Source organism: Denticeps clupeoides, unplaced genomic scaffold (genome assembly GCF_900700375.1).
Source record: "Denticeps clupeoides unplaced genomic scaffold, fDenClu1.1, whole genome shotgun sequence".
Lineage (NCBI taxonomy): Eukaryota > Metazoa > Chordata > Actinopteri > Clupeiformes > Denticipitidae > Denticeps > Denticeps clupeoides.
Genome location: NW_021629880.1, coordinates 29287 through 55545, shown reverse-complemented (window position 1 = coordinate 55545; position 26259 = coordinate 29287). Strand labels below are relative to the sequence as shown.

At 45.2% G+C, this 26259-nt stretch overlaps 2 long non-coding RNA genes across 2 annotated transcripts; both read right to left on the bottom strand.

Annotated features, from left to right (window-relative positions):
- Nucleotides 1–8817: 8817 nt before the first annotated feature.
- Nucleotides 8818–9846, bottom strand: LOC114776438 (uncharacterized). Its single transcript, XR_003745480.1, has 3 exons — nt 9403–9846; nt 9104–9314; nt 8818–8874 (listed from the first exon to the last, which is right to left on the bottom strand). It is a non-coding gene; the product is annotated as an uncharacterized LOC114776438 (long non-coding RNA).
- Nucleotides 9847–23229: 13383 nt separating this feature from the next.
- LOC114776439 (uncharacterized) lies at nt 23230–24085 on the bottom strand. Its single transcript, XR_003745481.1, has 3 exons — nt 23815–24085; nt 23516–23726; nt 23230–23286 (listed from the first exon to the last, which is right to left on the bottom strand). It is a non-coding gene; the product is annotated as an uncharacterized LOC114776439 (long non-coding RNA).
- Between the last annotated feature and the right edge of the window lie 2174 nt (nt 24086–26259).

Genomic DNA, 26259 nt, shown 5'->3' with positions numbered 1-26259 from the left:
GATTCTACATTTTATTATTAGATCATTTGTACCGTGATATAAAATTATTTTTAATGCTTGTCTTGGTTTTAGACGTGTCAGAAAGACTTGTTTAGTTGTTTCTATCTGGTCCGGTTAGAGTGTGACACCTAATGAGCCACGCGTATTTTTCACATGTAAATGTGTGCGTTCATGACGGAAAGTAAGTGCTGAGGAGTGTTGTTCACACTCGTGTGTTCGATTAGTTTATCCTTTCATACTGTTTTATATGCAGAGAGAGAGAGTTTGTAATGTTTGGCAATTATTTAATTCTTATGCTAATTTCTTCCGCCTGCTATTAGCGCTAAGCTAACGGGGTTCAATAATTTTCCTGTGTTTTAGCTGCCTATATTTATATTCTAGGTAAAATGTTCTAGTGCTGGTTAGCTGCTTATGTAGGATTGTATTGTCTGTTTCATGTTAGATTACTGTAAGCAGTGTTATATCAGTGTTAAATCAGTATCATATCATGTTCTGTGGAGTGTTTGCTTATGTATGCTTTCTCTGTTTCTTGTAGACCACACACACACACACACACACACACACAGACACACACATACTTCGTTAATAAATAAGATAATTGATAAGCTGGCATCCAGGCTCCTGATTCTCTGACCGGAATTCTCTGACCGGTCTTAATTGTGCTGACTGTCTATGGAGCTAATATTATGACAAAACTATTTGAATGTGAATTGTGTAAATTTGAATTATCAAAACTGAATTTGAAATTATTTTACTTGAATATTAGAGCTAATATTATGACAAAACTATTTGAATGTGAATTGTGTAAATTTGAATTATTAAAATTGAATTTGAAATTATTTTACTTGAATATTAGAGCTAATATTATGACAAAACTATTTGAATGTGAATTGTGTAAATTTGAATTATCAAAACTGAATTTGAAATTATTTTACTTGAATATTAGAGCTAATATTATGACAAAACTATTTGAATGTGAATTGTGTAAATTTGAATTATTAAAATTGAATTTGAAATTATTTTACTTGAATATTAGAGCTAATATTATGACAAAACTATTTGAATGTGAATTGTGTAAATCTGAATTATCAAATTCAATTCTCTAAATTCAATTTTCTAAAATTCAATTTTCTAAATTCAGTTTTCTAAAATTCAAACCCAGAAATTCAGATCGTACAGAAAGTAGGTCAGAGGTCATTCACAGGGAGGCGTAGATGATCTCCGAAAAGTCGAGCGAAGCATTTTGGCCAATTACAGAGCTGCTCAGGAGGTGACCATTCTTCTGCGTGATCATGAATCGCCCAGAGGTAAGTGATTTTTAAGCATTTATGGTTTATAATTATATATTGTGTTAGCGTTCCCAGCATGTGAAACATTATCTGAGCGGTCTCTGGCGGCCGTTGTATATTTGATAAAATGGTTTAGCATACCACCGTGTCTATATAGAACGCGAACACGCCGCAATAACTTTAAGTGACAAAGCGGCCGTTGTAAAGAGCTTAGAATCCATTTGCTGTTGGGAATTTCGCATTCAGTGTAGACATTATCCCTGATTTTAATCATCAGGTTCTACTGTCTTCTGTCATGACGCGTCACACCGCTCGTGTCCTGTCTAGACAAGGTGTAAACGTAATAACTCCAGGTACGGATTAACTAAAACAGAATAGAATACAATAGAATAGAATAGAAAGCCTTTATTGCCATTATACACAGTACAATGAGCGCAATGTATAAGTGATGTACTAAAAACTATAACTACAGTACACATACAGACAAATAAATCAGATTAAACATACTTTGGTCCAAAGTGGCGAGCAGCATACAGTATGGTAGAGGTAGTATAGATAGCACAAGGGTATAATATAAATGCAATATTATACAAATATGACAGTTTTCAGTATGGAAACAGCTTTGGGGAAAAAAACTGTCCCTGAGTCTATTTGTTCTGTCAGGTATAGACCTATAGATTTTAATCTGCCTTCACTGGCTGGTGATGCGCAACAGACGCGTTTTACAGTGTTACGCATTATAAACAACCACACACAATTCTTTTTTTATGAATGCAATGATCAATCAGGCATTTAGATGAGTCATGACTGAAACTTTTGCTGTTGCATGCTCGCTGCTCTCTAGCGAGTTGTCTCATCATAAACAACAAATTACAGATGTGTGCATACAGTGCAAGTGCACAGTAAATTGCACAGTGTAAACCACTTCAGTGATTATAATAGGAGTTTTTGAGAGTGGTTGAACTCAATGATAATGTTCTTTGATAATTATTTGCTCTCTTTCTGTACAATTAAATGGTTATAATTAGTAACTTACAAAAACATTTGTAAATGAAATCTAAGCAAACAGCACAAAGAAAGTATTATGTAGAGGACATGTCACCTTGTGCTTTATTCTCCAAATGCTTGTTTGAACGAACTGATTGCTTAGGACTTTTCTCGTAATGCCTTATGTTGTAGAATAGAGCGACTTTGGAGAGATGTGTGGACTGCAGTGACCAGCGTCTACTATGATGTACATTTACATTTACATTTACGGCATTTGGCAGACGCCCTTATCCAGAGCGACTTACAACGTGCTTTCAAGTTACCATCGATGAAGAGATCAATTCCGGTTCACTAGGACCCCAACTATGAATACATCTATTTAATTCACTCTGTTGTAGATTCTGTACACAAAGTTTGACAAGAAAATTACAATTTAATCTAAATATTCTTTAAAGAGGAAGGTCTTGAGCTGTCGTTTGAAGGTGCTCAGTGACTGAGCTGTTCTGACCTCGAGGGGAAGTTCATTCCACCACCGAGGGGCCAAGACGGAGAAGAGTCTAGATGAATGTTTTCCTTGTACCTTCAGAGATGGAGGGACCAGGCGAGCAGTACTGGAGGCTCGGAGTATACCAGGTGCAGTGCGAGGTGTAATAAGGGCTGTGAGGTAGGATGGTGCTGCTCCATGTTTGGCTTTGTAGGCCAGCATCAGTATTTTGAACCTGATGCGTGCAGCTACTGGGAGCCAGTGAAGGGAACGTAGCAGAGGGGTGGTATGGGAGAATTTGGGAAGGTTGAAGATCAGTCGTGCTGTACGATCAGTCGTGATGTACTACACTATCTTGAGGAAGCCAGCTACCTTCATACTGCAGACCAAACACATCTCTTCTGTTGCCACTACACATTTCTACCACGGCTACAAGATGATCTGAGCATTTTCCGAGATGGTTGGGATAATCACCCTTCGAGAACAGAACACAACATGTCTCCAAACCAGCTCTGGGAATTGGGTCAAATTCATTATCCAGTTGATGATCCCCAAGATGAAGAGGTATTTTGTTAATGCTAATTTAAAGTCATGTTTACACTATTACAGGGGTTGTGAAAATTAAATGTTCCTTCACTGGTGTTTAAACACTTAGTATTTGGAACTATTACAGCTGAGATTATACACGATTTATACAGAAATATGTTGTTCTTTGTTTACACAGGAACTGAACATTGCTGTTCATTGATTGCCTCCTGGTGAAAGTGTTGGTGTTAATGTTCCTATTGTGGAATGTCCACTTACAGCAGAGCAGCTTGCAGCACTAAAGGACACAGTGGATCCAAGATCACCATCACAATCCCATGGGATAGACATTTACATGGCTGCAGTGCAGTTTTGCCAGTCACTTGAGTAATGACACATTGAGTAGACACATGGAGTTCTGGAACTGAATTTAAATTAATTTGACAGAAAAACTGTAACATTATTGCATGGAAGTTTCCAAAGTCTCAAAAATAAAACTGCAATACTACATGAACGTGTGCATAGATGAACTGCATCAAAATTATTGAACAACAAGTCCAAACAATGCAGGGCAAACTGTGGGACTGTAACTTCATTTGTAGACATGGTGTCTGTATTAGATTTCACATAACTCCTGAATATAACCGCAATTTACAGCAAGTTCTCTGTCTTGATCTTCCTTGTCCATCCTCAAATCCATGGTCATCAAGAGGGGCTTTCTCATCTCATGTTGGAGAATTATTTCCTTTGTGTATAAGGATGCTGCTTTATTTTTTATCTGGTTCAGTTTTCCAATCTGCAAAGAAAACAAAACAAAAACAAAGAAGCAACATGTTAACAGTTCAGCTGAAGCTAATTGTGTATTCTATTTCAGTTTTACATCTCAGAAATGTATTATGCTTATCAGTTCCAAAAAAAAAATGTAAAAATGCTTGTGGCATCATCTGCATTTAAATGATCACCGGTATGTGTCACAGACACAGAAACTCCAGATGTGGATGGTTCTTCCATAGACACATTAAACTCCAGAGGTTGCATGCTTACACTGTAATATACAAACTTAATTAACGTGCAATAACGGAACAAAATTCCTTTTGAATAGATAACTTCAAGAGTTCTAAATGAATTGAACATTCATAATTTGAACGTAAAACTGTCACGACTTCGGACTTACGGGGGAAGGAAGCGCAGAGGTTTGACATACTGGGAAGGGGTTTTATTATAACAAACAATACCGAAATACAAAGAAACAATGGCGCGGTGGCCGAAAAGGATTTAACTTAAATGAAGAACTTAAACAAACCCGTAGGCGTGTGGCGATTGCCAGAACTCAAAACACATGAAACTAAATCAGGTCAAGTTCGTGCAGCGAGTTCACGAAAATGCCAGCGTCCCCGAACGGGCGGAAACTTCCGGCATTTATGGGGCGTCAGGATTGGGTTCCGGTGTGGAGCCCAGCTGCAGGCAATCCTGACAGAGCCCCCCCCTCCAAGGGCTACGTCCTCGGAGCCCCAACAGTACCATCAGTGGAGGCGGCGGGGCGGACGGCGGCAACCACAGGGCTCCTGCCCTGCTGTATCCTCCCCTTGGAGGACCCGGTCCCTCGGGCTGGCTCCCCGGCGTGGTCAGGCGTGGCGGCCCCGGTCCCTCGGGCTGGCTCCCCGGCGTGGTCAGGCGTGGCGGCCCCGGTCCCTCGGGCTGGCTCCCCGGCGTTACGGCCCCGGTCCCTCGGGCTGGCTCCCCGGCGTGGTCCGGCGTGGCGGCCCCGGTCCCTCGGGCTGGCTCCCCGGCGTGGTCAGGCGTGGCGGCCCCGGTCCCTCGGGCTGGCTCCCCGGCGTGGTCAGGCGTGGCGGCCCCGGTCCCTCGGGCTGGCTCCCCGGCGTGGTCCCGCTTGGCGGCCCCGGACCCTCGGCCTGGCTCCCCGGCGTGGTCAGGCGTGGCGGCCCCGGTGCCTCGGGCTGGCTCCCCGGCGTGGTCCCGCTTGGCGGCCCCGGACCCTCGGCCTGGCTCCCCGGCGTGGTCCCGCTTGGCGGCCCCGGACCCTCGGCCTGGCTCCCCGGCGTGGTCCCGCTTGGCGGCCCCGGACCCTCGGCCTGGCTCCCCGGCGGCCCCGGACCCTCGGCCTGGCTCCCCGGCGTGGTCCCGCTTGGCGGCCCCGGACCCTCGGCCTGGCTCCCCGGCGTGGTCCCGCTTGGCGGCCCCGGACCCTCGGCCTGGCTCCCCGGCGTGGTCCCGCTTGGCGGCCCCGGACCCTCGGCCTGGCTCCCCGGCGTGGTCCCGCATGGCGGCCCTGGACCCTCGGCCTGGCTCCCCGGCGTGGTCCCGCATGGCGGCCCCGGACCCTCGGCCTGGCTCCCCGGCGTGGTCCCGCATGGCGGCCCCGGACTCCCGTACCTGCACACAATAATCAGGGCCGATCCATCTGGGTACGTGTGGGCCCTGTCTCCACATGTCCCCTCTGACACGTCTTGTGTCACCCCCTGCACCGCGCAGGGAGATTGTCCCAGAGCCTCCGGCGACTGTTCCAGGCACCCCAGGCTGGTGCCTTCTGGGACTATGCAGCCCCTCTCGCTGCACGGCCCTGGTGCCAAGGGGGGGCATTGCCAGACCATCCGGCTAGCCCCTTCTGCGTCCGTTGGGACAAGCAGGCCCTCTTCCTGTCTGTCCCCGCTGGGTCCTCATGCCTACCCGGGGGCTCTATGGCGCTCCACCCCTCTGGAGGCAGACGCAGGCCCATGCCTGGCCCGCCCTCCTCACTGGCTACCGGAGGACCCAGCTCCATCGCTTCCCCACCTCCCCTCCCCTCAGGAGGAGTCCCCAACCCGAACTGCACCCCCCCAAAAAATTCTTTGGGGGAGCACCCCCCCGGCTGGACTTAGGGGTACCTTGGGGCTTGTCCACCTCGCCTTGGACCGGTGCAGTCAGGTTGGGAACTCCCTCCCTGGGGTTCGGCTCTGCTGCTGGGTCACCATCTGGTGGACACAAAGAGGGGAAGTGGGGGCGACATATGGACACATATGCCACGCACACACACACAGACAGAGACAGACAGAAGAGAGGGTCGTCTAGTTCCCTCTCTGAGCACTCCGGGACCTCCTCAGGGGGCACAGCCAGGATCTCGGGAGGCGCGACCTTCTCGTCGCTCGCCAGTGCTTGGTCTTCTTGCCCCGGATCCTGACTGACGCTGGATGTGGTGGAGGGGCAGAGTTCGATCCCTGGCTCAGGCTCTGGCCGATCAAACTCCGCCCTCAGTCTCTGCTGGAAGTCCCGAAAACTGCTGTCTGTCTCTCCCTGCTGCCAGAGGGCTGCGCTCCAGCCCCATGCTGACCCAAGCAGACACGATAGGATGGTGGTGGTCTTATCAGTGTCTGCTGCCCCACTGAAGGGTCCCGGGACAATTGGGCTGTCCCACACGGGGCTGGGCACGTCGCTGGAGATGGTGGTAGGTGTGTGGTGTGGAGGGGGGTGGACGTCTTCTCCAGCAGGTGTGGGCGCTGGTGCTGCGCTGCCATTTCGCTGGGGAACGTCCGGGCAGAGGGAAGGCGGGTCGGCGACTGGAGCAGGAATGGAGGATTCCCTGCGAGGCAGTCCCGGCAGCGCAGTTGCTGGCTGGCGACCTCCCGTCGCCCTCTTCCACCAGCTTTCCTCACACTGCTGGGAGGGACGTGGGTCTCCACGGACCTCGTGACGCTCCTGGATGGGCGCGATGGGCGGAGCCATCCCGGCACTGACTGCCCAAACGGCGTCATCCTGGTCGTCGTCCGTGTCAACCTCGTACCCCCGGAAGTCACATGGGTCATCACGGACGCCGCGATGATCTCGGATGCGCACGCTGGGCGGAGCCATCCCGGCACCGACCGGCCACCGAAAATCCACGTCATCATCACTTTCGTCATCCGTGTCCTCCCACCGGTGACTCCAAGGGTCGTCCACCCTGCGGACATCCTGGACCCATGGCGCGATAAGCTCCCATGGGCAGTACTCTGGCCATTCGGGCTGGAGGCTGCCCACCTCCTCGCTGGAGGAACGCCGCCGTTGTTGTTGCCGCTTCTCACCCCCCTGGAAGTGACGTGGGTCCCCACGGACCTTGCGATGATCGCAGACTGGTGCGATGGGCGGAGCCCAACTCTCGTCTCCCGTGCTCTCGTCGTCGTCCGTGTCGTCCCAGTCCACAGGGAGCCTTGCCAGCAGAGCGTAGAGTTCTTGGCTCGACATGCCGAAGATCGTGGGGGTCGCATCTTCTGCGCTCGCTGCCCAAGTCACTTCCTCGCTTCTGCCGACGCCAACGTCCTCGCTCCGCCCACTCACCCGCCGACGTTGTCGCTTCCGGGTTTCGCGGAGTTTCCCGGGGGTGACGTCATCACGCGGCGCCGCGTACCACGGCTTCTCGGGGAGAAAACGCTCCACTAGAACGGGCGGCGCGTCTCTCCCCTGGCGTCCGCGTTCGCCGCGCCGGGCTGCGTCCTTCGCGGCGTTTCTTCTCCTCTGTTTTTTACCTCTGCGCTTTTGGGGGGGTCGCTGGCATTCTGTCACGACTTCGGACTTACGGGGGAAGGAAGCGCAGAGGTTTGACATACTGGGAAGGGGTTTTATTATAACAAACAATACCGAAATACAAAGAAACAATGGCGCGGTGGCCGAAAAGGATTTAACTTAAATGAAGAACTTAAACAAACCCGTAGGCGTGTGGCGATTGCCAGAACTCAAAACACATGAAACTAAATCAGGTCAAGTTCGTGCAGCGAGTTCACGAAAATGCCAGCGACCCCGAACGGGCGGAAACTTCCGGCATTTATGGGGCGTCAGGATTGGGTTCCGGTGTGGAGCCCAGCTGCAGGCAATCCTGACAAAAACACAATATTCACAATTGTATAGTGAAGAAGTGAAGAAGACCTGTGGCAATCTTAACAGCACAAAGAAAGTACAAAAAACAACAATAAAATTTTTTATTATAATAAGATTTACTGAAAATATGTTGTGCGATTTTCCTTACCTGTCACCTGTGCAAAAACTTGCATGAATCTTTATCACATCAAAAGGCATTTTCTTTTGACAAATGGGGCAAGTTTCCTAGAGGGAACAATATAAAAACAATATAATGTAAATTATTTTCTTTCATGTTGTTTCAAGCATTTATTAGTTTTTTAATGTGGTTTTAAAATTATACATATGCAAAGAATGAGTGGAGTTACGTAAAGAACTCCTTTGAAACCCTGGGTTGCTGCTTTCAAATGTTTGGCACTGTACCCACTCTCATCGGGTGGGATAAGTGTAAGCTTCCGGGAGCCCTATCCACCTTATGAAAAATTATACAAAATACAGAAAAACACAATGTATTATTGGATTTCATTCCTTTTATTTTGTTATGCCAGGATTCATGTTTTAAGCTTGACACAAAGGTATTTAATTACATAAAATATGAAATATGGTATTAGTGATAATGTAAAAATTCAGAAATGTATTTGATTTTACTTATTTATTTATTTTCATTGCAATGTATCACTATGTTCCTGATGATTACCTGAAGACTTATAGACAAGCCAACCCCCCTTTACATCCTGAAATCAGCTCCTTCAGTTGGGCACATACCTTACAATGTAAATAACACTGTCAGTATAGCAAACCATGTAAAAATTAAATGCCCAACAGTTACCAGTGCAACACTGGTAAAAAAAGCTTATAGTGTTACATTATAGCAATGTGCTTAAGAGCACCTTAGCACCCATGTTCCACATACAGAGTTACTAATGAATTAAGCTCTGTTACATTAGAAAAAGATCATTTTAAAAGATACAGGAGAGACGTCACACATACTTACTTCATCATAAGTTGCATTTTCAACCATTTGCATTGTCTTTCACCCCAACCCAGCTTGCATATGTACCAGTTGCTCACTCTCCTCAGGTGTTCGCTCATATTGGTGAGGAAGCAGATAAAAGTTAACAGGCAATATTTTTGCGGGTTTGCTAGGGGGCATTGACAGCATTCGCCTTTTACCCCGTCCTTTGCTGAAAAACCCGGGAAATGATCTGTTGGCAAAACAAAAACCAAAATAATAACCATCAAATAATATCATGATGGCTTATGTCAATATTAAAAAAAATGTGGTTGCAAAACCTGGTCATCTCAGTTTGAATGGTGGCCCTCTGCTGAACAGTGTGCTGCCTATGGAGGCTGAATTATGAAATTAATTTAATGAAAGTATTTTAATAAAACTATGTATGCACAAATACATATACATAACAGGGATTTCCTTTACCACACTATCCTTACTATCTATCCTTTCCACAATAATAAATAAAAATACACAAAAAAAACTGACTGGGACCAGCTGCACTGCTTGAGGTCAGCAAAGACAACAAGTGCCTGGCTGATCTGACAACTTCGCTGTCCTGTAAAAACAGTTTAAGCAAAATATATATATTTTTATATTTATTTTTATATATAGCTACAAACTAATGATGTGTATCTAAAAACAATATCGTTAGTAGGACATAAATTGAATTGGTTACTGAATCATTAAATAAGCCAATGATTCAGTAACCCGTTCATAAAGACAGTCACTTGCCTCGTTGCAGTAGTGTTGATATTCGGGAAACGTCTAAAATGTTGTTTACCTAAATAATATAGTCTGATCATGAGGAATATTGGCCAATTCCTTGGCTCGATCGGGGCATCTCTACTAATAACATTTATATATTTGTTTTATTTGTATGATATAAGCGAAAATGAACGATATAGCTACTTTAATCGTGCCTGCAAGCTACACATATATCTAAATGATTATTCACAATGTTAAAGTCTTCAACTCAAAACACAGCTTACAATCATCATCGAGTGACCTTATATCCAAGTTGGATCTGATGTGGATTCCAATCAAGGAAATAAATGAAGCACTAACGGAGTTATTGTATTAACACAGGACACGAGCGGTGTGACGCGTCATGACAGAAGACAGTAGAACCTGATGATTAAAATCAGGGATAATGTCTACACTGAATGCGAAATTCCCAACAGCAAACGGATTCCCTGTTCTATTTCTAAGCTCTTTACAACGGCCGCTTTGTCACTTAAAAGTTATTGCGGCGTGTTCGCGTTCTATATAGACACGGTGGTATGCTAATCCCTTTTATCAAATATACAAACACCAGAGACCGCTCAGATAATGTTTCACACGCTGGGAACGCTAACACAATATATAATTATAAACCATAAATGCTTAAAAATCACTTACCTCTGGGCGATTCATGATCACGCAGAAGAATGGTCACCTCCTGAGCAGCTCTGTAATTGACCAAAATGCTTCGCTCGACTTTTCGGAGATCATCTACGCCTCCCTGTGAATGACCTCTGACCTACTTTCTGTACGATCTGAATTTCTGGGTTTGAATTTTAGAAAACTGAATTTAGAAAATTGAATTTTAGAAAATTGAATTTAGAAAATTTAATTTTAGAAAATTTAATTTAGAGAATTGAATTTTGATAATTCAGATTTACACAATTCACATTCAAATAGTTTTGTCATAATATTAGCTCTAATATTCAAGTAAAATAATTTCAAATTCAATTTTAATAATTCAAATTTACACAATTCACATTCAAATAGTTTTGTCATAATATTAGCTCTAATATTCAAGTAAAATAATTTCAAATTCAGTTTTGATAATTCAAATTTACACAATTCACATTCAAATAGTTTTGTCATAATATTAGCTCCTTTTAATTCAAATTTACACAATTCACATTCAAATAGTTTTGTCATAATATTAGCTCCATAACTGTCTGGTTCCAGTTCTGGATTTTACATGGTAAACACATGTTGGAGAGTAACGGTGCCACGTCTGGGTGCAGCAGGAGCCCCAGCTGGCAGCACTCAGCCTGACAGCAGGGCTCTAACCATGGACAGGTGCTGCTGGGTAGGCATCCGTGGTTGGAGCCCTGTTAGAAGGAACCGACACTGATGCATCGATGTGGATCCTGAACTTTGATTTCAGTTCCTGGCAACCGCCACACGCCTGTTGGTTTGTTTTTCTTGGCTTCCTTTGTTTTGTCCCTCGTGCCTTTTTCTTTTGTGCGTATTAATAAATCCCATTTGCCCAGATGTCCCGTCTCTGCGCTTCCTTCCCCCGTCAGCCCGTGGTCGTGACAAACAGAGGTAAAATGTACAATGAGACAAGTTCTGACATTCAAACAAATCCTGTTCAATTTTCTGATATGTATTGTATTTCTTTTCATAAATTATTTGTTGTTCCGGCAGCTCAGGTGACACTTTATTTTAAAAAGTCTATATTTGCCAGATCAAGTAAAGCATACATGTGCATGTTTTGGGTGTTATGTTTTGGTGTTTAATTATCATTATATTCGTGCATTTTCTAAAGATTCTGTTTTTGAATAAAGGGTTGGAAATGAATGCTTTTATTTATTCATAATTTATAAAAAATAATCGACAGATTAATTGATTATTAAAATGATTGTTAGTAGCAGCCATGCTTCTTTATTATCGGAAGATACATCGAACATTAAGACTAACTGTGCTGTAAAACAAGTATTTGCTTTATTAGATATTTCTCCAGATTTATTTGTTTCAAAGCCAAATGGCGTATGATGTAAGCCAGGACTTTATTAGGCCTCAGACCAAGTGGTGATTATCACCATTTCACAGCCTCCCTGATCAATCTGGACAGCCTTGTTCTTGTACTGTTTTCTTTTCTCCACGTCTCCTTGTGAAGCTTCTCGAAGATGCTCCAGTGCTGCTCTCATGTCCACTGTCTGCTCGAGTTGCCCACACAGTTCCTTCTCCCTTCTGAGGAGGACCTTCAGGGTTTCCTCAATCTCCTGCCTCTTGCTTGTATTGTTTAAGTCCTGGAAACGTTTTTCCAGTTCGTTCCTGGTAGATGTTTCTTCAAGGAGCACTTTTTCAAGTTCTTCTCGTGCTCTGTGCTCATGGTCACGTTCGGCTGTCATCATCTCAAGTTCCTTTTTCATTTGCTGGAGCGTCTCCTCGTGGAGGCTGTCTTTGCTCTCCAGCTGATGACGAAACTTTGTCTCTGTCTCCAGGAGAAGCCTCTCTGCCTCTTTCCTGCTTTCTCTTTTTGCTTCAAGCTCTTTTTCAGCTTTCTCTCTCCTGCTCTGCTCATCTGTCATTTGACTTCTCAGCGTTTCCTGCTCCTTCTTCTCGTTCTGCAGCGTCTCTTCATAAAGAGCCTGCATGCTCCCCAGCTGCGTATGGAGCTGTGTCTCCATCTCCATCTGCTTTCCAGTTTCTCTCACGTTACAGAAACACCTTTCTGCTTCTTCTCTGTTGTGTCTCTCCACGTTCAGCTGTGCTTCAAGCTCCTCAAATCGCAGCTGTTCCAGATCTTGTTCTTCTCTCAGTCTTTCTTTTACTTCATTCTCAGCCTCCTGGATGGCAATTTGCCTCAGCTCTTCACGCCAAGCCAGGCTGTTCTGTGTCGTGTCACGAATAGCCATCTCCAGATTATTATTAGAGGCCATGAACATCTCCTCCACTTCTTTACGATGACCGGGATCCCTTTCCAGGAATGTCTCCATCACCGCCTCGAGTGTGCCGAGCTGTTCCCCGAACACCTCAACCTGACCCATCTGAGCTGATTTCAGATCGGTCATTTTGGGCTCAACGGAAACGTCCTTCTTGAAGAAGCGACGCTTGGTCCACCTAACAAACTTCTTCCACGCCTTCATTTCTCTACCTCTATACTGAACTCTCGTAAATCTGAAATGATTTAGTTCTTCACGGCTCACCTCTTAAATAGAGCGAAGCTGATGATGTCACTTTTTTTTCAGCCAATCAGATGGAGGAACAAGATCTTAAGAACATTGTGATTGGCTGGTTTCACTCAGCTGATTACGCTACAGAACAAGAGCTCAGAAACATTGTGATTGGCTGAAAAAAATTATATCAGCCAATCACATTAATTCTGGGCTCTTGTTCTTGCTGAAAAAAAAGTGCCTCTCTGGACAGTGAATCAGGAGGAAACCCACACCGAGACAGAAGAACATGTAAACTCCACACACACAAGGTTCTGTCAACGCTATTTGTCCCAAATCAAATTACTGCCACTTTCACTTTTTAATCATTATTATTGGTGTGTTTTACACTTGGCTAACACGCTCGCGTCTGAACCGGAAGAGCACAAAGTTCCAGGTTCAAACCCCACTTACTACCATCGTGTCCCTGAGCGGGACGCTTAACCCTGACTGTGTCCCCAGGGCATACCTGTCAAGTATCCCGTTTTGGCCCGTTCTTTCCCGCCGTCCTCCCGTATTAGTTTTTTCCCGTAAATCGCCCGTATTTTAATCTGCGTTATTTAACAAAAAATAATCGAGTTGTGTCGCTAATGTCGCGATAAGTGCCGCCTGCAGTAGCTACTACAGGTACTGAAGGTGGCAGTTCTCGCGAGATTAGCGCTTGAGGTCAGATGACGAGATGAGTGACGACGCGGGAAAAAAGAAGAAGAAACAGACAGATGATGGACGCCAGGACAGAGAAGGGAAGGCGCTCCTGCCAAAAAAACTACATCCTCGTGTCAATACCGCGATCAATGGGACACCGAATGTATTTTTTATGAAGAAGAGCGGGGTGGGGGACAGTCATTTGTAACCGCGATTTTAGCGTCGCACACGGGGGAAGGAATGATGTCCGCCAGGCACAAAAACATGCCCGGGCGATGTCAGCATTCGTGACGAGAAATGCCACTGAGGCAGACCAGGTCACAAGTGCAGAGGTACAAACGGCAACGCTGTGTACCAAAAACCTGATTCATCAGTTTGTCCAATAATGGCGGACAGGAAACAAAGGTCAGGAGTGGTGCAGCTGTGCATAAAGCCAGCTGAAGTTTAGAAGTGATTGACAAGTGGTGATTTTAGCTTTCTTGTCACCCGTCTTAAAATGTAAGGGACACTGGGGCTTGGTCAGGGTGGTGGGACTGCTTGTGGTGGGTGCAGGAAAATGTCCCTTATTTTCAAATCCAAAACTTGACAGGTATGCCCCAGGGGGGCCGTCCCCGTCACTACTGAATGTGTTTTTACGGAACAAGTAAAATAATATAGTTGTATATATTCCAAGTGAAATATAGTACACAGTGAACTATACAACATGGTTCCAGTCAGTAAAAACATTTGTTTTGCACGTCATTAGTGTGAACATGGACACGCCCCCTACACAAATGGGCCAATCGGATACCAGTGCAACTTTGATTCTACATTTTATTATTAGATCATTTGTACCGTGATATAAAATTATTTTTAATGCTTGTCTTGTGTTTTAGACGTGTCAGAAAGACTTGTTTAGTTGTTTCTATCTGGTCCGGTTAGAGTGTGACACCTAATGAGCCACGCGTATTTTTCACATGTAAATGTGTGCGTTCATGACGGAAAGTAAGTGCTGAGGAGTGTTGTTCACACTCGTGTGTTCGATTAGTTTATCCTTTCATACTGTTTTATATGCAGAGAGAGAGAGTTTGTAATGTTTGGCAATTATTTAATTCTTATGCTAATTTCCGCCTGCTATTAGCGCTAAGCTAACGGGGTTCAATAATTTTCCTGTGTTTTAGCTGCCTATATTTATATTCTAGGTAAAATGTTCTAGTGCTGGTTAGCTGCTTATGTAGGATTGTATTGTCTGTTTCATGTTAGATTACTGTAAGCAGTGTTATATCAGTGTTAAATCAGTATCATATCATGTTCTGTGGAGTGTTTGCTTATGTATGCTTTCTCTGTTTCTTGTAGACCACACACACACACACACACACACACACAGACACACACATACTTCGTTAATAAATAAGATAATTGATAAGCTGGCATCCAGGCTCCTGATTCTCTGACCGGAATTCTCTGACCGGTCTTAATTGTGCTGACTGTCTATGGAGCTAATATTATGACAAAACTATTTGAATGTGAATTGTGTAAATTTGAATTATCAAAACTGAATTTGAAATTATTTTACTTGAATATTAGAGCTAATATTATGACAAAACTATTTGAATGTGAATTGTGTAAATTTGAATTATTAAAATTGAATTTGAAATTATTTTACTTGAATATTAGAGCTAATATTATGACAAAACTATTTGAATGTGAATTGTGTAAATTTGAATTATCAAAACTGAATTTGAAATTATTTTACTTGAATATTAGAGCTAATATTATGACAAAACTATTTGAATGTGAATTGTGTAAATTTGAATTATTAAAATTGAATTTGAAATTATTTTACTTGAATATTAGAGCTAATATTATGACAAAACTATTTGAATGTGAATTGTGTAAATCTGAATTATCAAAATTCAATTCTCTAAATTCAATTTTCTAAAATTCAATTTTCTAAATTCAGTTTTCTAAAATTCAAACCCAGAAATTCAGATCGTACAGAAAGTAGGTCAGAGGTCATTCACAGGGAGGCGTAGATGATCTCCGAAAAGTCGAGCGAAGCATTTTGGCCAATTACAGAGCTGCTCAGGAGGTGACCATTCTTCTGCGTGATCATGAATCGCCCAGAGGTAAGTGATTTTTAAGCTTTTATGGTTTATAATTATATATTGTGTTAGCGTTCCCAGCATGTGAAACATTATCTGAGCGGTCTCTGGCGGCCGTTGTATATTTGATAAAATGGTTTAGCATACCACCGTGTCTATATAGAACGCGAACACGCCGCAATAACTTTAAGTGACAAAGCGGCCGTTGTAAAGAGCTTAGAATCCATTTGCTGTTGGGAATTTCGCATTCAGTGTAGACATTATCCCTGATTTTAATCATCAGGTTCTACTGTCTTCTGTCATGACGCGTCACACCGCTCGTGTCCTGTCTAGACAAGGTGTAAACGTAATAACTCCAGGTACGGATTAACTAAAACAGAATAGAATACAATAGAATAGAATAGAAAGCCTTTATTGCCATTATACACAGTACAATGAGCGCAATGTATAAGTGATGTACTAAAAACTATAACTACAGTACACATACAGACAAATAAATCAGATTAAACATACTTTGGTCCAAAGTGGCGAGCAGCATACAGTATGGTAGAGGTAGTATAGATAGCACAAGGGTATAATATAAATGCAATATTATACAAATATGACAGTTTTCAGTATGGAAACAGCTTTGGGGAAAAAAACTGTCCCTGAGTCTATTTGTTCTGTCAGGTATAGACCTATAGATTTTAATCTGCCTTCACTGGCTGGTGATGCGCAACAGACGCGTTTTACAGTGTTACGCATTATAAACAACCACACACAATTCTTTTTTTATGAATGCAATGATCAATCAGGCATTTAGATGAGTCATGACTGAAACTTTTGCTGTTGCATGCTCGCTGCTCTCTAGCGAGTTGTCTCATCATAAACAACAAATTACAGATGTGTGCATACAGTGCAAGTGCACAGTAAATTGCACAGTGTAAACCACTTCAGTGATTATAATAGGAGTTTTTGAGAGTGGTTGAACTCAATGATAATGTTCTTTGATAATTATTTGCTCTCTTTCTGTACAATTAAATGGTTATAATTAGTAACTTACAAAAACATTTGTAAATGAAATCTAAGCAAACAGCACAAAGAAAGTATTATGTAGAGGACATGTCACCTTGTGCTTTATTCTCCAAATGCTTGTTTGAACGAACTGATTGCTTAGGACTTTTCTCGTAATGCCTTATGTTGTAGAATAGAGCGACTTTGGAGAGATGTGTGGACTGCAGTGACCAGCGTCTACTATGATGTACATTTACATTTACATTTACGGCATTTGGCAGACGCCCTTATCCAGAGCGACTTACAACGTGCTTTCAAGTTACCATCGATGAAGAGATCAATTCCGGTTCACTAGGACCCCAACTATGAATACATCTATTTAATTCACTCTGTTGTAGATTCTGTACACAAAGTTTGACAAGAAAATTACAATTTAATCTAAATATTCTTTAAAGAGGAAGGTCTTGAGCTGTCGTTTGAAGGTGCTCAGTGACTGAGCTGTTCTGACCTCGAGGGGAAGTTCATTCCACCACCGAGGGGCCAAGACGGAGAAGAGTCTAGATGAATGTTTTCCTTGTACCTTCAGAGATGGAGGGACCAGGCGAGCAGTACTGGAGGCTCGGAGTATACCAGGTGCAGTGCGAGGTGTAATAAGGGCTGTGAGGTAGGATGGTGCTGCTCCATGTTTGGCTTTGTAGGCCAGCATCAGTATTTTGAACCTGATGCGTGCAGCTACTGGGAGCCAGTGAAGGGAACGTAGCAGAGGGGTGGTATGGGAGAATTTGGGAAGGTTGAAGATCAGTCGTGCTGTACGATCAGTCGTGATGTACTACACTATCTTGAGGAAGCCAGCTACCTTCATACTGCAGACCAAACACATCTCTTCTGTTGCCACTACACATTTCTACCACGGCTACAAGATGATCTGAGCATTTTCCGAGATGGTTGGGATAATCACCCTTCGAGAACAGAACACAACATGTCTCCAAACCAGCTCTGGGAATTGGGTCAAATTCATTATCCAGTTGATGATCCCCAAGATGAAGAGGTATTTTGTTAATGCTAATTTAAAGTCATGTTTACACTATTACAGGGGTTGTGAAAATTAAATGTTCCTTCACTGGTGTTTAAACACTTAGTATTTGGAACTATTACAGCTGAGATTATACACGATTTATACAGAAATATGTTGTTCTTTGTTTACACAGGAACTGAACATTGCTGTTCATTGATTGCCTCCTGGTGAAAGTGTTGGTGTTAATGTTCCTATTGTGGAATGTCCACTTACAGCAGAGCAGCTTGCAGCACTAAAGGACACAGTGGATCCAAGATCACCATCACAATCCCATGGGATAGACATTTACATGGCTGCAGTGCAGTTTTGCCAGTCACTTGAGTAATGACACATTGAGTAGACACATGGAGTTCTGGAACTGAATTTAAATTAATTTGACAGAAAAACTGTAACATTATTGCATGGAAGTTTCCAAAGTCTCAAAAATAAAACTGCAATACTACATGAACGTGTGCATAGATGAACTGCATCAAAATTATTGAACAACAAGTCCAAACAATGCAGGGCAAACTGTGGGACTGTAACTTCATTTGTAGACATGGTGTCTGTATTAGATTTCACATAACTCCTGAATATAACCGCAATTTACAGCAAGTTCTCTGTCTTGATATTCCTTGTCCATCCTCAAATCCATGGTCATCAAGAGGGGCTTTCTCATCTCATGTTGGAGAATTATTTCCTTTGTGTATAAGGATGCTGCTTTATTTTTTATCTGGTTCAGTTTTCCAATCTGCAAAGAAAACAAAACAAAAACAAAGAAGCAACATGTTAACAGTTCAGCTGAAGCTAATTGTGTATTCTATTTCAGTTTTACATCTCAGAAATGTATTATGCTTATCAGTTCCAAAAAAAAAATGTAAAAATGCTTGTGGCATCATCTGCATTTAAATGATCACCGGTATGTGTCACAGACACAGAAACTCCAGATGTGGATGGTTCTTCCATAGACACATTAAACTCCAGAGGTTGCATGCTTACACTGTAATATACAAACTTAATTAACGTGCAATAACGGAACAAAATTCCTTTTTGAATAGATAACTTCAAGAGTTCTAAATGAATTGAACATTCATAATTTGAACGTAAAACTGTCACGACTTCGGACTTACGGGGGAAGGAAGCGCAGAGGTTTGACATACTGGGAAGGGGTTTTATTATAACAAACAATACCGAAATACAAAGAAACAATGGCGCGGTGGCCGAAAAGGATTTAACTTAAATGAAGAACTTAAACAAACCCGTAGGCGTGTGGCGATTGCCAGAACTCAAAACACATGAAACTAAATCAGGTCAAGTTCGTGCAGCGAGTTCACGAAAATGCCAGCGACCCCGAACGGGCGGAAACTTCCGGCATTTATGGGGCGTCAGGATTGGGTTCCGGTGTGGAGCCCAGCTGCAGGCAATCCTGACAGAGCCCCCCCTCCAAGGGCTACGTCCTCGGAGCCCCAACAGTACCATCAGTGGAGGCGGCGGGGCGGACGGCGGCAACCACAGGGCTCCTGCCCTGCTGTATCCTCCCCTTGGAGGACCCGGTCCCTCGGGCTGGCTCCCCGGCGTGGTCAGGCGTGGCGGCCCCGGTCCCTCGGGCTGGCTCCCCGGCGTGGTCAGGCGTGGCGGCCCCGGTCCCTCGGGCTGGCTCCCCGGCGTGGCGGCCCCGGTCCCTCGGGCTGGCTCCCCGGCGTGGTCAGGCGTGGCGGCCCCGGTCCCTCGGGCTGGCTCCCCGGCGTGGTCAGGCGTGGCGGCCCCGGTCCCTCGGGCTGGCTCCCCGGCGTGGTCAGGCGTGGCGGCCCCGGTGCCTCGGGCTGGCTCCCCGGCGTGGTCCCGCTTGGCGGCCCCGGACCCTCGGCCTGGCCTCCCCGGCGTGGTCCCGCTTGGCGGCCCCGGACCCTCGGCCTGGCTCCCCGGCGTGGTCCCGCTTGGCGGCCCCGGACCCTCGGCCTGGCTCCCCGGCGGCCCCGGACCCTCGGCCTGGCTCCCCGGCGTGGTCCCGCTTGGCGGCCCCGGACCCTCGGCCTGGCTCCCCGGCGTGGTCCCGCTTGGCGGCCCCGGACCCTCGGCCTGGCTCCCCGGCGTGGTCCCGCTTGGCGGCCCCGGACCCTCGGCCTGGCTCCCCGGCGTGGTCCCGCATGGCGGCCCTGGACCCTCGGCCTGGCTCCCCGGCGTGGTCCCGCATGGCGGCCCCGGACCCTCGGCCTGGCTCCCCGGCGTGGGTCCCGCATGGCGGCCCCGGACTCCCGTACCTGCACACAATAATCAGGGCCGATCCATCTGGGTACGTGTGGGCCCTGTCTCCACATGTCCCCTCTGACACGTCTTGTGTCACCCCCTGCACCGCGCAGGGAGATTGTCCCAGAGCCTCCGGCGACTGTTCCAGGCACCCCAGGCTGGTGCCTTCTGGGACTATGCAGCCCCTCTCGCTGCACGGCCCTGGTGCCAAGGGGGGGCATTGCCAGACCATCCGGCTAGCCCCTTCTGCCTCCGTTGGGACAAGCAGGCCCTCTTCCTGTCTGTCCCCGCTGGGTCCTCATGCCTACCCGGGGGCTCTATGGCGCTCCACCCCTCTGGAGGCAGACGCAGGCCCATGCCTGGCCCGCCCTCCTCACTGGCTACCGGAGGACCCAGCTCCATCGCTTCCCCACCTCCCCTCCCCTCAGGAGGAGTCCCCAACCCGAACTGCACCCCCCCAAAAAATTCTTTGGGGGAGCACCCCCCCGGCTGGACTTAGGGGTACCTTGGGGCTTGTCCACCTCGCCTTGGACCGGTGCAGTCAGGTTGGGAACTCCCTCCCTGGGGTTCGGCTCTGCTGCTGGGTCACCATCTGGTGGACACAAAGAGGGGAAGTGGGGGCGACATATGGACACATATGCCACGCACACACACACAGACAGAGACAGACAGAAGAGAGGGTCGTCTAGTTCCCTCTCTGAGCACTCCGGGACCTCCTCAGGGGGCACAGCCAGGATCTCGGGAGGCGCGACCTTCTCGTCGCCCGCCAGTGCTTGGTCTTCTTGCCCCGGATCCTGACTGACGCTGGATGTGGTGGAGGGGCAGAGTTCGATCCCTGGCTCAGGCTCTGGCCGATCAAACTCCGCCCTCAGTCTCTGCTGGAAGTCCCGAAAACTGCTGTCTGTCTCTCCCTGCTGCCAGAGGGCTGCGCTCCAGCCCCATGCTGACCCAAGCAGACACGATAGGATGGTGGTGGTCTTATCAGTGTCTGCTGCCCCACTGAAGGGTCCCGGGACAATTGGGCTGTCCCACACGGGGCTGGGCACGTCGCTGGAGATGGTGGTAGGTGTGTGGTGTGGAGGGGGGTGGACGTCTTCTCCAGCAGGTGTGGGCGCTGGTGCTGCGCTGCCATTTCGCTGGGGAACGTCCGGGCAGAGGGAAGGCGGGTCGGCGACTGGAGCAGGAATGGAGGATTCCCTGCGAGGCAGTCCCGGCAGCGCAGTTGCTGGCTGGCGACCTCCCGTCGCCCTCTTCCACCAGCTTTCCTCACACTGCTGGGAGGGACGTGGGTCTCCACGGACCTCGTGACGCTCCTGGATGGGCGCGATGGGCGGAGCCATCCCGGCACTGACTGCCCAAACGGCGTCATCCTGGTCGTCGTCCGTGTCAACCTCGTACCCCCGGAAGTCACATGGGTCATCACGGACGCCGCGATGATCTCGGATGCGCACGCTGGGCGGAGCCATCCCGGCACCGACCGGCCACCGAAAATCCACGTCATCATCACTTTCGTCATCCGTGTCCTCCCACCGGTGACTCCAAGGGTCGTCCACCTTGCGGACATCCTGGACCCATGGCACGATAAGCTCCCATGGGCAGTACTCTGGCCATTCGGGCTGGAGGCTGCCCACCTCCTCGCTGGAGGAACGCCGCCGTTGTTGTTGCCGCTTCTCACCCCCCTGGAAGTGACGTGGGTCCCCACGGACCTTGCGATGATCGCAGACTGGTGCGATGGGCGGAGCCCAACTCTCGTCTCCCGTGCTCTCGTCGTCGTCCGTGTCGTCCCAGTCCACAGGGAGCCTTGCCAGCAGAGCGCAGAGTTCTTGGCTCGACATGCCGAAGATCGTGGGGGTCGCATCTTCTGCGCTCGCTGCCCAAGTCACTTCCTCGCTTCTGCCGACGCCAACGTCCTCGCTCCGCCCACTCACCCGCCGACGTTGTCGCTTCCGGGTTTCGCGGAGTTTCCCGGGGGTGACGTCATCACGCGGCGCCGCGTACCACGGCTTCTCGGGGAGAAAACGCTCCACTAGAACGGGCGGCGCGTCTCTCCCCTGGCGTCCGCGTTCGCCGCGCCGGGCTGCGTCCTTCGCGGCGTTTCTTCTCCTCTGTTTTTTACCTCTGCGCTTTTGGGGGGGTCGCTGGCATTCTGTCACGACTTCGGACTTACGGGGGAAGGAAGCGCAGAGGTTTGACATACTGGGAAGGGGTTTTATTATAACAAACAATACCGAAATACAAAGAAACAATGGCGCGGTGGCCGAAAAGGATTTAACTTAAATGAAGAACTTAAACAAACCCGTAGGCGTGTGGCGATTGCCAGAACTCAAAACACATGAAACTAAATCAGGTCAAGTTCGTGCAGCGAGTTCACGAAAATGCCAGCGACCCCGAACGGGCGGAAACTTCCGGCATTTATGGGGCGTCAGGATTGGGTTCCGGTGTGGAGCCCAGCTGCAGGCAATCCTGACAAAAACACAATATTCACAATTGTATAGTGAAGAAGTGAAGAAGACCTGTGGCAATCTTAACAGCACAAAGAAAGTACAAAAAACAACAATAAAAATTTTTTATTATAATAAGATTTACTGAAAATATGTTGTGCGATTTTCCTTACCTGTCACCTGTGCAAAAACTTGCATGAATCTTTATCACATCAAAAGGCATTTTCTTTTGACAAATGGGGCAAGTTTCCTAGAGGGAACAATATAAAAACAATATAATGTAAATTATTTTCTTTCATGTTGTTTCAAGCATTTATTAGTTTTTTAATGTGGTTTTAAAATTATACATATGCAAAGAATGAGTGGAGTTACGTAAAGAACTCCTTTGAAACCCTGGGTTGCTGCTTTCAAATGTTTGGCACTGTACCCACTCTCATCGGGTGGGATAAGTGTAAGCTTCCGGGAGCCCTATCCACCTTATGAAAAATTATACAAAATACAGAAAAACACAATGTATTATTGGATTTCATTCCTTTTATTTTGTTATGCCAGGATTCATGTTTTAAGCTTGACACAAAGGTATTTAATTACATAAAATATGAAATATGGTATTAGTGATAATGTAAAAATTCAGAAATGTATTTGATTTTACTTATTTATTTATTTTCATTGCAATGTATCACTATGTTCCTGATGATTACCTGAAGACTTATAGACAAGCCAACCCCCCTTTACATCCTGAAATCAGCTCCTTCAGTTGGGCACATACCTTACAATGTAAATAACACTGTCAGTATAGCAAACCATGTAAAAATTAAATGCCCAACAGTTACCAGTGCAACACTGGTAAAAAAAGCTTATAGTGTTACATTATAGCAATGTGCTTAAGAGCACCTTAGCACCCATGTTCCACATACAGAGTTACTAATGAATTAAGCTCTGTTACATTAGAAAAAGATCATTTTAAAAGATACAGGAGAGACGTCACACATACTTACTTCATCATAAGTTGCATTTTCAACCATTTGCATTGTCTTTCACCCCAACCCAGCTTGCATATGTACCAGTTGCTCACTCTCCTCAGGTGTTCGCTCATATTGGTGAGGAAGCAGATAAAAGTTAACAGGCAATATTTTTGCGGGTTTGCTAGGGGGCATTGACAGCATTCGCCTTTTACCCCGTCCTTTGCTGAAAAACCCGGGAAATGATCTGTTGGCAAAACAAAAACCAAAATAATAACCATCAAATAATATCATGATGGCTTATGTCAATATTAAAAAAAATGTGGTTGCAAAACCTGGTCATCTCAGTTTGAATGGTGGCCCTCTGCTGAACAGTGTGCTGCCTATGGAGGCTGAATTATGAAATTAATTTAATGAAAGTATTTTAATAAAACTATGTATGCACAAATACATATACATAACAGGGATTTCCTTTACCACACTATCCTTACTATCTATCCTTTCCACAATAATAAATAAAAATACACAAAAAAAACTGACTGGGACCAGCTGCACTGCTTGAGGTCAGCAAAGACAACAAGTGCCTGGCTGATCTGACAACTTCGCTGTCCTGTAAAAACAGTTTAAGCAAAATATATATTTTTTATATTTATTTTTATATATAGCTACAAACTAATGATGTGTATCTAAAAACAATATCGTTAGTAGGACATAAATTGAATTGGTTACTGAATCATTAAATAAGCCAATGATTCAGTAACCCGTTCATAAAGACAGTCACTTGCCTCGTTGCAGTAGTGTTGATATTCGGGAAACGTCTAAAATGTTGTTTACCTAAATAATATAGTCTGATCATGAGGAATATTGGCCAATTCCTTGGCTCGATCGGGGCATCTCTACTAATAACATTTATATATTTGTTTTATTTGTATGATATAAGCGAAAATGAACGATATAGCTACTTTAATCGTGCCTGCAAGCTACACATATATCTAAATGATTATTCACAATGTTAAAGTCTTCAACTCAAAACACAGCTTACAATCATCATCGAGTGACCTTATATCCAAGTTGGATCTGATGTGGATTCCAATCAAGGAAATAAATGAAGCACTAACGGAGTTATTGTATTAACACAGGACACGAGCGGTGTGACGCGTCATGACAGAAGACAGTAGAACCTGATGATTAAAATCAGGGATAATGTCTACACTGAATGCGAAATTCCCAACAGCAAACGGATTCCCTGTTCTATTTCTAAGCTCTTTACAACGGCCGCTTTGTCACTTAAAAGTTATTGCGGCGTGTTCGCGTTCTATATAGACACGGTGGTATGCTAATCCCTTTTATCAAATATACAAACACCAGAGACCGCTCAGATAATGTTTCACACGCTGGGAACGCTAACACAATATATAATTATAAACCATAAATGCTTAAAAATCACTTACCTCTGGGCGATTCATGATCACGCAGAAGAATGGTCACCTCCTGAGCAGCTCTGTAATTGACCAAAATGCTTCGCTCGACTTTTCGGAGATCATCTACGCCTCCCTGTGAATGACCTCTGACCTACTTTCTGTACGATCTGAATTTCTGGGTTTGAATTTTAGAAAACTGAATTTAGAAAATTGAATTTTAGAAAATTGAATTTAGAAAATTTAATTTTAGACAATTTAATTTAGAGAATTGAATTTTGATAATTCAGATTTACACAATTCACATTCAAATAGTTTTGTCATAATATTAGCTCTAATATTCAAGTAAAATAATTTCAAATTCAATTTTAATAATTCAAATTTACACAATTCACATTCAAATAGTTTTGTCATAATATTAGCTCTAATATTCAAGTAAAATAATTTCAAATTCAGTTTTGATAATTCAAATTTACACAATTCACATTCAAATAGTTTTGTCATAATATTAGCTCCTTTTAATTCAAATTTACACAATTCACATTCAAATAGTTTGGTCATAATATTAGCTCCATAACTGTCTGGTTCCAGTTCTGGATTTTACATGGTAAACACATGTTGGAGAGTAACGGTGCCACGTCTGGGTGCAGCAGGAGCCCCAGCTGGCAGCACTCAGCCTGACAGCAGGGCTCTAACCATGGACAGGTGCTGCTGGGTAGGCATCCGTGGTTGGAGCCCTGTTAGAAGGAACCGACACTGATGCATCGATGTGGATCCTGAACTTTGATTTCAGTTCCTGGCAACCGCCACACGCCTGTTGGTTTGTTTTTCTTGGCTTCCTTTGTTTTGTCCCTCGTGCCTTTTTCTTTTGTGCGTATTAATAAATCCCATTTGCCCAGATGTCCCATCTCTGCGCTTCCTTCCCCCGTCAGCCCGTGGTCGTGACAAACAGAGGTAAAATGTACAATGAGACAAGTTCTGACATTCAAACAAATCCTGTTCAATTTTCTGATATGTATTGTATTTCTTTTCATAAATTATTTGTTGTTCCGGCAGCTCAGGTGACACTTTATTTTAAAAAGTCTATATTTGCCAGATCAAGTAAAGCATACATGTGCATGTTTTGGGTGTTATGTTTTGGTGTTTAATTATCATTATATTCGTGCATTTTCTAAAGATTCTGTTTTTGAATAAAGGGTTGGAAATGAATGCTTTTATTTATTCATAATTTATAAAAAATAATCGACAGATTAATTGATTATTAAAATGATTGTTAGTAGCAGCCATGCTTCTTTATTATCGGAAGATACATCGAACATTAAGACTAACTGTGCTGTAAAACAAGTATTTGCTTTATTAGAT